The sequence below is a fragment of the Aquarana catesbeiana genome, linkage group LG01 (genome assembly GCF_042186555.1).
Source record: "Aquarana catesbeiana isolate 2022-GZ linkage group LG01, ASM4218655v1, whole genome shotgun sequence".
NCBI lineage: Eukaryota > Metazoa > Chordata > Amphibia > Anura > Ranidae > Aquarana > Aquarana catesbeiana.
Genome location: NC_133324.1, coordinates 274,440,704 through 274,458,973, shown reverse-complemented (window position 1 = coordinate 274,458,973; position 18,270 = coordinate 274,440,704). Strand labels below are relative to the sequence as shown.

General features: G+C 43.5%; 1 protein-coding gene across 2 annotated transcripts in view; it reads left to right on the top strand.

Annotated features, from left to right (window-relative positions):
• Positions 1-18,270, top strand: part of LOC141141095 (catechol O-methyltransferase-like) — a 61,670-nt gene that overhangs the window by 4,912 nt on the left and 38,488 nt on the right. The window contains exon 1 of one of the 2 annotated variants that reach the window (XM_073628808.1): positions 10,603-10,761. The exons of the other annotated variant lie outside the window; for it this stretch is intronic. The gene's annotated coding sequence lies outside the window, so the exon portion shown is untranslated. Of the gene's footprint in view, positions 1-10,602; positions 10,762-18,270 lie in introns of those variants that run through there. 2 annotated transcript variants of the gene reach the window in all.

Genomic DNA, 18,270 nt, shown 5'->3' with positions numbered 1-18,270 from the left:
TAGGCGGTTCTGTCCAGCTAATTAGCTCAGGTACAGGTGAGGGCTATCCAATGCATATCCAGGGAAGTTTCTGGTTCCCCAGGGAAGTTTATTTAAGGGCTGCAGAGGGTCTAGGGCAGTGATGGTGAACCTTGGCACCCCAGATGTTTTGGAACTACATTTCCCATGATACTCATGCACTCTGTAGTGTAGTTGAGCATCATGGGAAATGTAGTTCCAAAACATCTGGGGTGCCAAGGTTCGCCATCACTGGTCTAGGGCATCCTCTGCAGCGATCTAGGAAGAAAGAAGAAGAGCTCCCTCCCTCCCTTCCTGTCGCGGCATCTTATGTGGTTGGGTCAGCCCGGAATCCGGGGGGGACATATTTGGTGTTGATACAGTGAAGCAACTGGGCAGAGATTGTGATTTATGGTATTAGTATTAAAGTGTTTCAGTTATATTTGGTTATATAAATATGTTGTTAAACCAATAAAGTGCTGCGGCCATTTCTGCCAAATAAACTGGTTTGGGTGTTTGTTTTATATGGTTGTATCTGGGGAATAGGTGGGGGCGGGTGTGGCCTACAGTCCCATGGTTGAGAAATGAAAACTTGACAGGCCTAACGTATCTAATGTTTTGGAAAATACTTTCCAAAACTGAAAATAAATAACAGGTGAGGCATCGTCATGAATTAAAATGGACCCAAAAGGAGGAAGTCTAAAAGCCAAATATTCATTGACCCTAAATACAAGACAAATACTAACCCTGGGAGAGGATTTAGCACTACCCAGGAACCACAACTAGCTTAATAACACAAAAAACGAAGATATATTTTGACACAATCTTACATTATAAGATTTCATCACACAAACTAATGGTAGCTATAGAGTGTTTATTGGCTGCAGTGATCTCAAGAAGCTGAAAAGCTCCAAAAAAGGAAAGGGAAAAATCTACAGACATACAGTAGATCATTTATCATCTGGAGATTGAAAATGCCTCTGCGTACCTGTAAGGATTTAATGAGCGATAATAGTGTAGCCAGGCACAGTGATGGGATCACCACCACACCAGCCACAGTGTCTCCAGACCAGTGTAGCTAGAATCAGTGTTCCTGAGGGGTACAGCAAGCAACAGTTTTCCTGAACAGCGTCCCACCATCCCCAGTGTCACCAGACCAGTGTACCTCAACAGCAGTGTTCCTGATTGATGTCACACTAGTCCACAGTGTCACCAGACCAGTGTAAGCCAGAAACAGTGTTCCTGATTGCCACTACACAAGTCCCACTGTCAACAGTGTTCCTGATTACCACCACGCCAGTGAGGTGTTGGCTCTGCATACCACCTGTATTAACCCTGGCGTGTTTATTGACCACATTTCTGCAGTGCTGCCTGGACCTATCCTTTGCCTGTTTGCTGACCATGTCTCTACCTGCCTCCCGAACTGTCCATCTGCATGTCCAACTGACTATGTTACTGCTAGACACAAATCACAGCCATCCCCTGTGGACAACTGCACTCTTGGAACCACAGGAACTTCTTTGTTCTATCTTTCTTCAACCTAGGGTTGCCATCTCATCCCTTTAAAACCAAACACATATTAATTACACAGGTTCTGTGGCTGATTAACTCTAACAGAAACAGCTTTGTAGGAAGCTTAAAACTACTAAGGTGAGGCTGTAGAAGACAGTTTCATGTCACAGGCCATACACCATGGCAAGCTTGAACATAGCAACAAATATACTGCATCAGCAAGGTCTCTCCCAAGCAAAGTCTTCAAAACACGCTGTGGTTTCAAGATGTGCCGATCAAGCTCTTTTGAAGAAGCAAAAATAAATGGGCACCATTGAGGACCGTAGACACAGTGGTCAGCCAAGGAAACTTAATGCAGTAGATGAAAGACATAATTAATGCTTACTTCCCTTCGACATCGAAAGATGTCCATCAGTGCCAACAGTACAAAACCAGCGTAGACCAGTGGGACCCAGGTACATGCATCTACTGTCCATTACTGTGGTGTAGAAAAATGGCAGCAGGTGCTCTGAATGATGAGTCAGTTTGAAATATTTGGCTGTAGCAGGAGGAAGTTTGTCCACTGAAGGGCTGGAGAGCATTACAATAATGAGTGTCTTAGGCAACAGTGAAGCATGGTGGAGGTTCCCTGCAAGTTTGGGGCTGCATTTCTGAAAAAGGAGTTGGAACTTTGGTCAGGATCAACAATGTCCTCAATGCTGAGAAATACAAGCAGATACTTCTTATCCATCATGCCTGTTTAATGGTCCTGTGTGGTTAGCCACAAACTTTCAAAGCACTTCTGAGATGTCTATTTTATTTGTCTTTAGACTCAGTGTTACCATCTCAGTCCTAGTTTTATTACCCCAGTTTGTCTTCCAGTGAGTGGGGGGAGTAAAAAATGCAGATAATAGTGTGTGTTGCTAAGTTTTCTGCAGGCTTCACTGTCCAAGTCATTCCCCTCTTTGACACATAACAAGGAGGTTGTTGATATGTGTGTCTTCCTATGTACACTAGTTGATATTTTTTATCTACCGTGTTCACCATAAGTATGCGCAGCCTATTGCATTAGGGTGTGCATCCCAAAGATCAAACACACATGTGTGTGAATATACAGTACTGTGCAAAATTTTTAGACAGGTATGAAGAAATGCTGTAAAGTAAGAATGCTTTCAAAAACCTATATTTTAATTGTTTGTTTTTTTTATCAACTTGCAAAGTGAGCGAACAAAGTGGTGCAACTAATGCGACTGTGTGTATGCTCCAAAGTCACACAGGTACGTGACTTTGCGCTTAAGGGCCGCTTTGCCGCAGTATATGTACGTGGGGCGGTCCTTAAGCGGTTAACTGCAGATCACTATCCTTGCACCATTTCCACAACATATTTCTGCCTGATATAGATCCCATAGGTGTGTGCAGCCTACTAAACGATCAAGGGGTTAATATGGCGTACAATGGAGGTAGCCGAATACATATAACTAAAAATGGTGGGGGGAAGGGGGTGGGTTGTGGGTTCCTGAGAGGGGGAACTTGATGGTGGTAGTTTAATGTTTCACAACAAGTTCAGGTATTAGTCCATGTAAGGATAAAATGATGCTGAATGAGTGGAAGGCAGCCAGTCTATAAAAGCTAGAAGAAGCTCTGGAACAATAAAAAAGAAAGAAGGACGGCGCACTCTAAGTGCAGCATGTATGTTAAAAATATTTATTACAATAGATAAAAACACTCACATTTGAGTTGCTAAAAACCAGCATGTAAAGTAGTTTCATCAGCGTGCTCTCCGGGGGATGTGGGTGTCACGGGCCAGTGGGGGGGTTCCTGGGATATGAGTCCTGTGACCTGGGTCCTGGTAGCTGTTCCGGTGGTGCCGAGGGTCCTCAGAGCCTCCGGGCGGCCAGGAAGTTGGTCAGGGATACTCCGTGGAGCACTGTGCTGACCTGCGTCTTCACTTCCGGGAGCGGGGTGAGGCGGGCGGTGCTTCGCGTTCGGAGCATGCGTGCTCCTTCATCAGGCTATGCTGGTGGCCATATTCAGTGTGGGAATTTATACCATAGGCACTGGGAGGGGTGGAGAGGTAATTGAGAAGAGGGCGGGACTATGTATAATGATTGGGCGCGTAGGTAACCATGGAGATGGGGTGTACACAATGTGGAAGGGGAGTGAAGGGAGACGGGGAGTGAGGAGGGGGGGGGAAAGGAGATATGCAAATGAGTATGTTGTGGTAAGAACATATATGTGTGTATATGGATCGTGGGGTAAGGAGAAGGCGGTCTATATGAAGAGGAATGTTGTATTGATCATAGTGGACGGGAACAATATATATATATATATATATATATATATATATATATATATATATATATATATATATATATGGGCAGGGAATACAAAAATGCAGAAAATGGTATATAATTAAATAGGTATTTAATTATAGGGAGAGATTGGTGGTATATATGAGAAGAAATGACGCAATGATGGAAAAGGAATAAAACATGTACAATGTATATACGTGTCTAAACACAAAGAACCATTTATAAAGGATCCCTTCACACACACATACACATATATACACATTTAAATGACGCGTAAGATTGGGACAAAGGCGGGGGGGAGTGTGTTTCCAGACGGGTATTTGGGAATGAGAGGAATGTTATGGGAAATACTGTCAAATAAATAAAAGTAAAAATATATAGAAATATAAAAATAAAGATAAATATATATATAAATAATAAAAATAAAAATACAAGTACAAATAAATAAAAATAGAAATAAATATAAAAATAAAGAAATTAAAAATAAAAATGTTTTAAATAAATATAAATATAAAAATAGGAATAAAAATAAAAATGGTATGTGTTATACACTAGGGCTATGTGGATAGGGGTAATGGGTGGGAGACAGGTATACACTCACACTAGTGTACGGGTATACCCATACACGTGTTCCACGTAGACTGTAAGTTAATGGGGTAGTGACTAGATGATGGATAAAACAATAAATGAGACAACAGGTAGGACAATGGATGAAACAATACGTGGTGAATTGAGATGAGATAATGTGATGAGGCAGGGATATGGTTGGGGTCACAGCAAAATTTCAATGCCTTCATTGAGGCCTCCTGGCGATAAAGTGTCCAGTGTGTATATCCAGTAGTTTTCTCTTTCACACAACCTTTTGTAGCATTCAGCGGTAGGGAGGGTGGGTGGAATAGACTCAATGACCCACACGCGTAGCCCTGAAGATGTTTGTCCATGATGTTCTTTAAAATGTCTTGGTACACTATGCTTGTCAATGCCCTTCTCTACAAGGTTATGATGCTCACCAAACCTTTTGCGGAGCGGGCGTATAGTGCGGCCTACGTATAGTAGGCCGCAGGGGCATGTGAGGCAATAGACCACTGAACCACAACTGAAGAAGTCGGGGATGACCTATAGTTTACCCTTATTGCGTAACATGGGCGCATGTGCGGCAGAGGGGCTTCCTACATTGATACATGCCTTTGATGTTAAAGAAGGTTAACGGGGCACTGGCGGTGGGGCGTGCTGTTTTCACTTTGCTTGGTGCTATTTGGGCCTTTATATTCTTAGCCCGTCTGTAGGTGACCAGTGGTTTATCACTTATGGTGGGTTTTAGATGCGGATCCTCACGCAGAATGGACCAGTGTTTGGTGAAGATCTTTTCCATTTGCTTAAATCTGTTGTGGTATTGTGTCACAAATCTGACGGGTTGGGTAGTGTCGTCTGTACTGGTTTGTCTCTTGTCCTTCGCGTTTTCACTGAGATAGTATTGGAAGGCATCTTCTATGATGTGGTCTGGGTAACCCTTGTCTTTGAATTTGGCTTTGAGTAGTAGGCCATGTGTTTCATAGTCCTGTAGGCGCATGCAATTATGTTTTAGGCGGCAGAACTGGCTTTTTGGGATGTTTTTAACCCATCGTGGGTGATGGCAACTGTTAAAGTGTAGGTAAGAATTCCCTGAGGTGGATTTTGTATAATTCTGGGCGCAGATGGTGTTTTCATAATGGAAGAGTTCCAGATCCAAAAAGGCCAGTTTGTTATTGTCTGTGACTGATGTAAATGATAGACCCATGGAGTTGTTGTTGCAGTGTTTGTTATATTCTTAATATCTAAATTTTAATTGGCTTTATTAAAAAGGATATGCATTTTCCATATTTTGTGTGAATGATAGGACTTTGAGCTAGTGATATCCAGATGACGACTCATTGACTGAAAATGCAGGTCAAGACCCTGTCAGAATTTGATGGATTTTGTAAATAATATATGTATGGGTTGAAAATCTTCCTATGTAACCGATACTTTGTTTGATATATGCGTTTATGTTTTAGATGGTCTGATGTTTAGTCTGACACATATATCTGGTTTCATGTTTAAAAGGTTTGGTTAAGTTAAAAACAGATGTTGCTCTCTGTTAGCCACCACTTTTAGGAAGGAGGAGAAAGGGGAGTGTATGGGAGGGATTTGTGTTTGGGCGCAAATTTGAAAGACTGAGTTCATATATTCAAAGGATAAACAGCATCCTGTCTCTTTGCATACATCTCTTGCTCCAAGCTACATCTTCCTCTTCAAGACACAGCCCTCCTATGCACACAGAATTCCTTCCAGGACACAAGAAGTTAATCGGCCATTTTTAATAGGCTATGACAAAAGGGAAGCACATGGTCTAATGACTTTAAGAACTCTTTTCAGATCTTTGAAACAAATGAACTATATTTGAACATTTTTTGCATATATGAAACAACACTAATTCTGAATATGAATGTACTATTTTTGTAAGTATTTTCCAAGTTTCTGTGTGTACAATAAAACACACAGTTTGATTTAAGCTGACTCAAGCAGAAATAATTCCAAAATTCGTCTCACGAGAAATCATCATTATTGAAGGCTTTTTATACAATATTAAGCCATTTATTTCAGTGTTGGACAAAGGGTAGGATGGTGGTTTCTGGACCATCCCAGATAATGACCACGTCATCTATGTAGCGCCCGTAATAGACTATGTGGGGAGCATATGGGTTATTGTTGTGTATATATTGTAGCTCCCAGTAACCCGTGGTAAGGTTTGCGTAGCTGGGGGCAAAATTGGCCCCCATGGCAGTTCCTTGTGTTTGAATGTAGAAGTCTCCGTGGGATTCGAAATAATTGTGGGTTAGGCAGAATTCTAATATTTCCAGTAAGAATTGGTTCTGACGTGGGTTGAGTGATGGATCATTGTTGAGGTAGTGTCGTACAGCTTGTAAACCAATGTTATGGGGAATGGACGTGTATAGTGAGACCACATCTAGCGAGAGCCAGCGGTATGTGGGTTCCCAGGAGTAGTATCGTAGCATGTTCAGAAGGTGGATGCTGTCTTTAATGTAGGAAGGTAGGTTCTGTACTATACCTTGTAGAAAATGATCAATGTAGATAGAGAAGTAGCTGGTTACGCTTTCCATGGCCGCCACTATTGGTCTACCAGGAGAGTGTGTGGGGTCTTTGTGCACCTTCGGAAGGTGGTAAAAGTAGGGCCTTTTGTAAAAGTCGTGTTTAAGAAATGAGGCTTCGGATGCAGTAACTATACCATCTGCTTGTGCTCGATCTATTAGGTTGTGAGCTTCAATAGAGAATTTGGGTAAGGGATCTCCGGAAAGTTTTTTTTGTATGTGGATGTGTCAGATAGGAGTCTAGTTGTTTCCAGCATTTAGTCTGCACGGTTCTGGACTACGATATCACCTCCTTTATCTGCGGGCTTAATAACCAGTTGCCTGTTGTTGGTGAGTGATTTAAGAGCCGTGCGTTCTGCTGGGGTTAAGTTAGATGGTGGATTGGAACGTAAGTTGGACATTTGACACATTTGTAGTATATCAGTATATACAACCTGATAGAAGATCTGGACGTAAGGTCCTTTGGCAAATGTGGGATAAAAGATAGATTTCGGTTTGAAATTAGTGTGTAAGATGGGTGAAGAGGTAGGTGGATGTTGAGTTAGAGATTCAATCTGGTTGTCAATGTAGAGATCTTCCAACTGGTCTAGGGCTACGAGTTCTGCGGGTCCTAGGGTGGAGGAGTCTTCTGTAGTAGTACTGCATTCAGCGAGGTCATTAGTAGTATATGGAGTAGTGTTTGGGGTAATGTTTGGGGTACCATTACCTTTCTTAGAGTCTTAAATGTTGAAATATCATTTGATGGTGATATTTCTAATGAACCTATTGAGATCCAAGAAGAGATGCTGTGGGGGCAAAGGTGAGCCTGCGTGCTAGTAGAGATTTTTCAGGCATGGATAAGGTGTGATCAGAGAGGTTGAAGATTTTTACAGTCTGCCCAATTTCTCCTTCCTTTTTGTGTCTGTGTCTCCCCCCTCTCCTGCCTCGTCGGTGAGCTTTCTTTTTGGGCAGGGTTGGGGGGTGATCACTAAAAAAGAGGGGGTAGGGGTGGGAGATATGTTTATTGGTCGGACTGTAAATGGGGGGTGATAGGGGGTGATGAGATGGCGTGGATACTGGGGTGGTCTATGGTGGGCCCAGATGCATGAGTGATCTTGGGCTGTGCGGTGTGTAGATTCCCAATACCAAAATCCAGAGTGGATGACTGGGGGTCCTCATAAGTACTGTGATCTGATATGGCACTGCCGGTCTGTGTATCTTTGAGGGTAACCGGTATGGAAGGGATTGAGGTAAGGATGCCAGTGTGGGGTTTCTTCTTTATACTCTTGGAAGTTTTGGGTGTACTGGAGGAAGAAACTGGCACGGGGGGTGGTGGACGATGATGATCCTCTTTTGGTGTGGGTGTGGGCTGTGGCCGTCTGGAAGGTGCCGGTGGCCTATGTGGTTTATAAGGTTTGGTGGAGGGGCCTTGACAGGATAAGAGGGCCGTGGTGGGCCTTGGTACACATTCCATCAGGGGGACTGGGGTGTGGTTCTCTTGCCCTGATGGGGTGTGGAGATTGGGGTGGTTGTTAACTTTGGGGGGTGTATTGCCTCTGGGTTTTTTCCAACAGTGGATCCTGTTGGAGTTGTAATCGTCAAAGTCTCTGCGTATCTTCTGTAATTTACATTTGATGAGGCAATCCTCTTGGTACTTAGTGTTAAGTTTCAGTTTTTTGTACCATGAGGTGGGTAAGGGTGTAATGTACGATCTTAGTTCATCTATAAGATTGGTTAATTTGGACGATAATGAGTTGAATAGGGTATCCCTTTGCTTGATGATGATTTCCATCCATTTTTGAGTGCAGAATTCGGATATGGTGGACCATTCAGCGGCTAAATCTGCGCCCAGAAATGAGCTTCTCCTTCTTCTTCCTTCTTCTTCCTTCTTCTTCCTTCTTCTTCCTTCTTCTTCCTTCTTCTTCTTCCTTCTTCCCCTGCAAAATGAGAAGAAATCCAACACTTCAGTGTCAAATCTTATTGTCTTCCAGCCCTCCACTCAGTGGCATTGCTATGTGGGTGCAGGGGGTGCAGGGGATGCAGATCGCACCCAGGTGACACCCGCCAGAGGGGTGACACCAACAAGTAGGAAGTGATATCCGACCGCAATGGTGTCATCCCTATCTGTGACAGCGCACGGGTCAGCGCACCAGCAAAAAGCTGCATTTACAGGGGCTGGTTTGAGGTGAGCTGCCAGCCTAAAACGAGCCTGACCAGTGCCCTGGGCACTGTGGCAGGCTAGACAGGAGAAAGCCCAATGTGCTAGCCTGCCCAGTGTCTACTGCATTGTCCTGCTTTCACTCTACAGCAGCAGGACAGAGCACTGTGCCAGGTTAGATAAGGGTGAGAAGTGAACACCTAAATCAAACTACTAGCCTGCTCAGAGCCCTTCTTCTCTTGGTCTTCACTGCAGGGCTCTGTGGTAGGCTAGATAGTAGACCTGGCCAAGGAGGAGCCTGGAGGGTGGAGGAAGATACTAAATCTGGACTACGCATATTGCGTATAAGAATGAGCTCAGGCGTGTTCACAACTAGCACGTGCAGAGCCCGCCAGGAGGTCGGCACTGCACATCGCTAATCACAGGCAGTGAGACATTTTCCCGATGTGCGGAATGTCTCGCTGCCTGTGATTAGCGCAGTGCCGACTTCCTGGGGGGCTCTGCATGTCCTAGTTGCGAACACGCCTGAGCTCATCCTTAATTGCGTAGTATACGCAATGTGCTTAGCCAGAATCTGCCTCCCTCCCTGCTCCTGTTGTCTGGCTGCAGCCCTGTTGTCCTGCTAATTCTTCATTGGCCTCTGGGGAACAGTAAGTGCTGAAATGCTGAAAAGCGTGGCTATTCTGCGTTTATCAGCGTTTTTGAGCCAAAAGCTTTTGTGAGAGTATAGTTTTGCTAAAAAAACGCTACTGCAAAAATGCTGCAAAACTCACTCTACAGCTACAGCTTTCTACAGGTAATGCTATTGGCTTTTTTATAACATTTAGTGTGCATGAGGCCTATATGGATAAATGGATAAATGGACTTTACTGAACAAAAAGCACATACCCTGTTAGGAACCTTTCACACTAGCAGAACGATTAGGTGCGTCTGTCAGTTTTTCAGGCATATCTAAATGGGCTCTCCAGTCTTTTCTATGGAGTGGCGGGTGTCAACTGACATGTGTCTGACACCCACTTTCGTCCAATCCGATTTCAATCTGCTAAAAACGGATGGGGATTTATTCCACATCTGTCTGGTGGACCGGATGGCAGTCGTGTGTAAATGGACAGACGGTCTGTTTACATCCAACCACCCATAGAGGAGTATAAACAGAATGGACATGGATCAGCTACCCGCCTGCTCAGTGGGGACCAGCGGACAGATACCCTGCTGAACAGACGGACTCCAACAGAGCACCCCCCTGTGTGGAAAGGGCCTTAGAAACTTTTACAGTGCAGAAAAAATGTTTATATCTTGCTCCTTGGAATTTTCTCATCCCTGTGGTCAAAAAGACGATTTGATTGTACTAATGATTAGAAAAACAATCAACAGTCTCACAATTAAAAATATTGAATGAAATTCTACTAGTGTATATGCAGCCTTACAAGTCTGACTGGAATATACTGACTTATTTGTTAGTATTAGGAGGAATGTTTGTGAATGGAATGGAGCACACAGCTCCCAACGAGCCCCCCCCCCCACCTCCTCAGCCTCCTCATTGTGTAGGAGAACACTGTACTCAGTACTACACACACACTTCTGCTTAGTCATACCCAGTGTAGGCCTCTCTGAGGAAAAGATAAATAGCACACATGTGTAATAGGGGAACCATTCCTTCCTGACTACAGAGGAGAGCATACACAGAACACACAAGGTGAGAGAACGTATATATGTGTTCCATGCAGGCTGTGAGTACACAGCTCAATGCTCCTGTATCCCGGGTGTACTCCTCATGGACAGCACCTGGAACCTGTGTGTGTCTGACTTTACCCTGTTATCATGTATTTCTATAGCTAAGGCTGGCTATACACTAGTAGAATTTCAGATGGAAATTCTCAGAACATTCCATTGTCGTTCAATAGGTTTTGTTTGCTTTTAACATTTGATTTTGGCATGAATGGAGTTTACCAAACGAAAATCGCACACAAATTCATACATTCAAGAGACATTTTCCATCCTGCTCCTTCAAAATTTTCTCCTCACTGTGGGTCAATTTGATTAGAAAAATGAACAAATGTTCTTACAACAGAAAAATGTTGCATGCAATACTACCGGGGTATACCCAAGTTTAGAATATGTATGGAAAGAAACTTTCAGGTGTGATTACAATGGAAATCCTAGCTATTGTAGTGTACAGAGAATATGGACAATGTATGCCACCGCAGAGGACTTCAGCTGCCATTAATGGCAATGATTTGAGATTATATTGTAGCGTTTGTCACTCTATGACTGATTTTCAGTTTCACACTTCACAATCCACCACCACATGGTGGGTTTGGTTTTGGATTTATCTATTGTGGGCATATGTATACACATTTTCCCTGGCTGTAGTTCCCTTAGTTAACACACTCCATATCTCTGCAGTAATTACACACCATTCATCACCTTCACTCACTCACAGGCATGGGTTCATCCCAATAATAATACATTCATTTCACATGGTTCTATATCCTTGCAGAGCAGTGTGGACTGTTAAGCATACACCAGATTCACATGGTCATGACGTGGTTGCCTGGTCTTCACCTGGCTGCTGTCTCTGGTCTGGATGGGATTCCTCACCTCAGCCCCGGGGGAGATCATCATCCCTGTCCCCTGTCTTCGCTTGGACATAGGCTGGGCATCACCACTGGGCCGCATTTTAAGTTATAGACCTTTATTTTGAGAGAGTGTTCTCCATTTAAAGGGTATCCTATATTTATAGATCTCACTGATTTAATTTCAGAGCATTTTACTCCTGATGATTGGCATAAGCCATGAAACGTGCGTCGAGTATACATCGGACTGATGCCCAGACAAGTTTGGCTCATCATGAGCAATTGTTTATGTTCATTGCACTTTTATGAATGGATGAGTGTTTTTATGTAACTGTACCACTAATTATGTTATATTTTATTTTGAATAATAACTATATAGTCATAGAAGTGTATCATAGTACATTGTGTCCTGTATCACAGATTGACACTTTTTATAACGTGTTTTGAAATTAATAAATAATTCTATTAATGTTATGAATAAGGTATCCATTCAGTGACATGCCTCCCACAAAGTCCCATTCCTTTTCTCTTTCCTGTTGTTTCACACATTAGGGGTGGAGGCTTGCCACCGCTATAACCAGGTTGTGTCAGGTTGCATTATTATATTGCTTTATAATACAGGTACAGATTCCGGCACTGCATATGACAGGATAGAAAATCATTTCCAACAGTACTGACATTGGTGTGCAAAGCCTATCGCATTAGAGTGTGCACCCCTAAGATCAAACACATATGTGTGCATACGTATATAGCATATATACAGTATCTCACAAAAGTAAGTACACCCCTCACATTTTTGTAAATATTTTATTCATTTATCTTTTCATGTGACAACACTGAAGAAATTGCACTTTGCTGCACTGTAAAGTAGTGAGTGTACAGGTTGTATAATAGTGTAAATTTGCTGTCCCCTCAAAATAACTCAACACACAGCCATTAATGTCTAAACCACTGGCAACAAAAGTGACTACACCCCTAAGTGAAAATGTCCAAATTGGGCTCAATTAGCCATTTTCCCTCCCCGGTGTCATGTTACTCCTTAGTGTTACAAGGTCTCAGGTATGAATGGGGAGCAGGTGTGTTAAATTTAGTGTTATTGCTCTCACTCTCTCATACTGGTCACTGGAAGTTCAACATGGCATCTCATGGCAAAGAACTCTCTGAGGATCTGAAAAAAAGAATTGTTGCTCTACATAAAGATGGCCTAGGCTATAAGAAGATTGCCAAGACCCGGAAACTGACCTGCAGCATGGTGGCCAAGACCATACAGAGGTTTAACAGGACAGATTACACTCAGAACAGGCCTTGCCATGGTCGACCAAAGAGGTTGAGAGAGGGGTAGAGAAGGAAGCGCCACCTGAGTGTAGTATTAACAAATGATGTTTAATGACACCAGGTAAAAACACACTTACAGAAGGTGGATTACCAGCCGGGAGCTCCTTCTGTGGCCATCAGGAAGAGACTAGGGGCCGGCGTGGAGCGCACGTGAAGCGTGCATGACGTCACAGGTCCTCCGTCTGCTTCTGGATTCGGTATCCAGGGGAGGGATCGCCCAGGGAGGAGGGCTAGCAGAGAGGTTGAGAGAAGGCTACGCGCTCGGAGCCACTGCTCCTTCAATAGGCCTAATAGGGAGGTGTCTGCAATGTGCTTTTATATGGCAGTGCTGTGGGATAACAGGTCCCAGCGTCTATCACAAGAAAGCACAGTGCCACCTGTGGGCGGGAGGGGAACTACAAGGTAACAATGTACACAGAGAAAAAAACAGGAGGTTATATAATAGTCAGTGTCATGGAAACATATATATGAAGAAGTGCATGGTAGTAAACATGGAGACAATAATATTAACAATAGTAAAAATGGGAGTAACAATGGGGGCAAAAGATGGAGGTAAGTATAAGCCCGGTTTCACACATGTGCGGTGCGAATTGAGCTCAGGTTTCAGTGGGGAGATAAAAATCTCCTGTTCAAAGGAATCAAAGAGGTTGAGTGCACTGCTCTGTACCAGATTTAAAGGTTGTCTTTAGGAAATGGACGTATGAGTGCTGCCAGCATTGCTGCAGATGTTGTAAGGGTGGGGGTCAGCCTGTCAGTGCTCAGACAATACGCCGTACACTGCATCAAATTGGTCTGCATGGCTGTTGTCCCAGAAGGAAGCCTCTTCTAAAGATGATGCACAAGAAAGCCTGAAAACAGTTTGCTGAAGACAAGCAGACTAAGGACATGGCTTACTGGAACTGTGTCCTGTGGTCTGATGAGACCAAGATAAACTTATTTGGTTCAGATAGTGTCGATGTGTGGCAGCAACCAGGTGAGGAGTACAAAGACAAGTGTGTCTTGCCTACAGTCAAGCATGGTGGTGGGAGTGTCATGGTCTGGAGCTGCATGAGTGCTGCCGGAACTGGGGAGCTACAGTTCATTGAGGGAACCATGAATGCCAACATGTACTGTGACATGCTGAAGCAGAGCATGATCCCTCCTTTCAGAGACTGGGCCACAGGGCAGTATTCCAACATAACATAACAATGACCCAACACACTTCCTAGACGACCACTGCCTTGCTAAAGAAGCTGAGGGTAAAAGTAATGGACTGGCCAAGCATGTCTCCAGACCTAAACCCTGTTGAGCATCTGTGGGGCATCCTTAAATGGAAGGTGGAGGAGCCCAAGGTCTCTAACATCCACCAGCTCCGTGATGTCATCATGGAGGAGTGGAAGAGGACTCCAGTGCAAACCTTTGAAGGTCTGGTGAACTCCATGCCCAAGGGGGTTAAGGCAGTGCTGGAAAATAATGGTGGCCACACAAAATATTGACACTTTGGGCCGAATTTGGATATTTTCACTTAGGGGTGTATTCACTTTTGTTGCCAGCGGTTTAGACATTAATGAGCAGTGTGCGGTGAGGACAGGCAGTGTGCATGAGAGAGAGAGAGTTCGGCCACACCCCCGCCCACCACCTCAGCCCATTGGAGATATTGCACAGCTGATAGTCCCCTTCAGCTGCAAGCCTCAGCATGCTGTGTGTGGGGCACCAGAGGAACTATGCAGCTGTGGTAGAAATTCAAAGGCAGACCTTGCCAACTCAGTGACAGAGATGGGAGCAGTGGCGGCTGATGCTCAAAATTTGGGGGGGGGTTGCGCAAACAAACTGAAAAATTCTGAAAAACAACAACATAAATTGCAGACTCACTGTGCCCACCATATGCAGCTTCTATGCCCACCATATGCAACCTGTGCCCATAATATGCAGCCACTGTGACCCCCGCTCGCCCGCCGCCAGACCGGTACTTACCCCAGCTGGCAGCGAGCTGTGGGACAGGCAGGCGACGGCTCCTGCATCCTCCATGGTTCCCATGTGTCTCCTGCTCTGTTCCGCTAGGCGTCCAATAGGATTGTGGTTCAGTGTTAGCAAAGCAAATATTCATTTGCCAGGCTGACATCCGTACGCTGATTGCTGCAGCTGATTGTCCTTTCTTTGATGCATGCTGTTTTGAACCTCAATTGTAAGTTATTACATTAAAGTTTTTTACATACTATTACGGGCTTCACTATGGGTCCTTCATTTCTCTCTCTGGGTTTATGATGACTACATGCCTGAAAGCCATAACTCTGAAGTGATCATTGGGAGTTGTACATATATGAAGGAAGTTACACGGAGGTTGTTGTCTGACGAGGGGTTCCGGTTGGCTGGATTCGCTGGATGCTTTTTGAGAGATAACCATTCATGCCTAATCCTTATTATGTAGCAGACTACATTATCACGTGGTGATGAGTGACTTCTCTACATCTTCACACTATATTTGGTGATTGTATTCCTCCCACTCTTCAGATTGAACTATTTTTTTAGCGCCGCAATAATTTTTAACGAAAAATAGAACTAGGCAGACAGCAATACAGAATGAGGTCCTTTAAGCTGAATGCAGCAATCTGTATCTTGTAGCAACCACTGTCTCCTATGGCAACAAATTCTCACAGTAACCCACTGTAGATGTTCTAATTCAGCTCAGTATCCTACTGTAGATCCTAAGCTCAGCTCGCCATCTCACTCACTAGACTTCTTGGACTCTCAGCCACCCGCTGTATTCCCCCGAGCTTCACTCACAGCTAACCACTGTACTTTATCTTCAAGCTTTACTTACACCTACCCGCCGTACTCCTTCCTGTCCCTGGTTAGTGAAGCGTCTGCTCTGGTACTCCTTCAGAACTTCATCCTTTCCAAACTTGCCTCCAGTAACAGGAGTGGTTGTCCCTTTTGTGGCAACTGCTTCTCCTTTACCTCTGACAACGATCAGGCTCCCCTATGGTCGAGCCTCTAACACACGCGGTCCCGCCCCAAGCTTTAGGCTTAACCTTGGCTGCTCCTCCTAAACTGCTGGGTAGGCCTTAAGTGGACCTAGCAGCCAGCATGCCTCCTGCATAGGCCTCAGGCTTCAGGCTTAGCAACTAGGAGCTTCTCAACACACGCCCACCCAGGCCGTAGCTTCGGGTGGGAAGAACCCTGAACATCTGACTCCTCCCAAATAAATAGCCTATCCCAGTATACACAGCGGTTAAAGAAACCCCTGCTGATTGGCTGAGACAACCTAGTTACCCATTACCTGGATTTATGGTAATCCATCATTCTAATGCCAAAAGCAACAGTGCCACCTATTGATAGAAGAGAGAGACTACACCAAACTCAGACTTAGGGCAGGAATCAGTGGATTACCTACCAATTAGCCAGGCTAGTTAACATCTAGCACAACTAGATTTATTAGCAGCCCTGTTTAGGACCAGTTTGCTACATATGTTTTCACTCCTACCCAGCTCCTCTCTTACAATTGCCCTTTTTTTTGCTTTTAATGAATCATTGAATTTTTACACTTTACTGTTGTTTTAAGCACAAAATAATAATTCTTTATTATACTTGTAATGTAAAAGACAAACTACATTGAGCTTACTCTGGGCTGAGCAAGCACCAGTGCTGTCACATGGGAGGAAGCGGAGCGTGTACTGGCTTTTTCTTCCATCTCTGCTCCTCTATTTCACTACTGGAAATCACGGGGAAGTCTAACATGTGTGGTTTGTGATGACAATGTGACTATGCATGGACAAAGTGCAAGTTTACTTATGTCTTTTGCCACAGAATTTCTTTTAACTATTTATTTTTTTCTTTAAAAAAACCCAAAAAAAACTGCACCCTTTCTGCAATAAACACAGACATTATCAGAATAGAGATAAAGATCAGTTTCATATTCTGGTCTCCAGTCATTGACCCCAAAAGATCAGCTGTTATGGATGGTGAATAGTCCTATAAAAAAATATATTTTTTATGTCATAAATTTGCAGCATATTGTTTGAAAACACCACATATAGTAGGAAAGAGTTATTTGATATTCAACTGCTTACAAAGAATATCATTCTAAGTGCATTCTATGCTGCAATGCACTTTTATTGATTTATTGATCCAAGAATTTCTAAATTTAAAAACATTTAAACACCACCGCCTATGACCATTTCTCGTGCAATCTGCAGAATTTTTCACTGTATATTTTGGGGTTTTTCTTGAATTTTGCATCAGTAAAAATCCATTGAAGCTAAAAGTGTCCCCAAATTGTAATTCATTTTGAGCAGCAGTAATGACAATTTAAATAGTGGCACTGTGTTCACATCAATTCAGTGACATCCAATCTTATACATCAATATCTCATAACAGTGAACTATACAACTTTAAAGTGTCCATAATAATAAATCCAAGTGTATTAACACTACAGCAGTGAAAGTAAAACATAAATAAGTAAAAATAAAAAGTGGAATGAAGATATCAAAAATAATGATTATTGAAAAAGTCCATGCAAAGCACTGTGTTTCACATAGCATTAAGTGAATAATCTTCCTACATAATTCAAACTTCCTTCCACCACACCGATAGTGATTGTGATCCACTCCTTTGAAACCACACTCACCACAAAGATTTGCCTTGCTCTCTCATGCTCGGCATGTAAGCTGTTAGAAACCCACCAGGGTTAATCAAGGTAAGTTAGACTCTTCAATATCCAGCAGTGCTCAGCATAAGGAGATGTATCCACATAAAATGAAAAAGATGCCTCCAATAGTGTGATGACGTAAAAAACATTTATTAAAATAAACACACGGTATCCACAACCATTGTACTCACATCCTTCCAATATTTAAAGAGCATTTCTGGGTAAACTCGTGTAACAAATCTGTGGCGGTGTACTGTGGTCACGGCGGACACGGGATGCAGCTTTAAACCTCACCCCGCCCCCCCTCCCGTGGGTTCCTCGGCAACACAGGGCAGTCACAGCCGAACACAGCAGAGCGTCACACGTTACGATAGGTTGCCGTACAGCCCCCCCGACATGTTTCGTCATTTTGACTTCTTCATAGGATTCCTATGGGAATCCTATGAAGAAGTCTCATTTTTGCTCTGCTCTACTAATGGAACCCCTGGCAGCAAAGATTAGGGTGGACAAGCGCATTTCAGGCATTGTGCACAATGATCTGGATCATAAAATAAGTCTCTTTGCCAACAATGTCATACTTTTGCTCACTAACCCAGTCCATGCCAGCGATCCAAGACCTACTCAACCAATTTATCTTCGCCTCCTTCTACAAACTCAATTCCTCTAA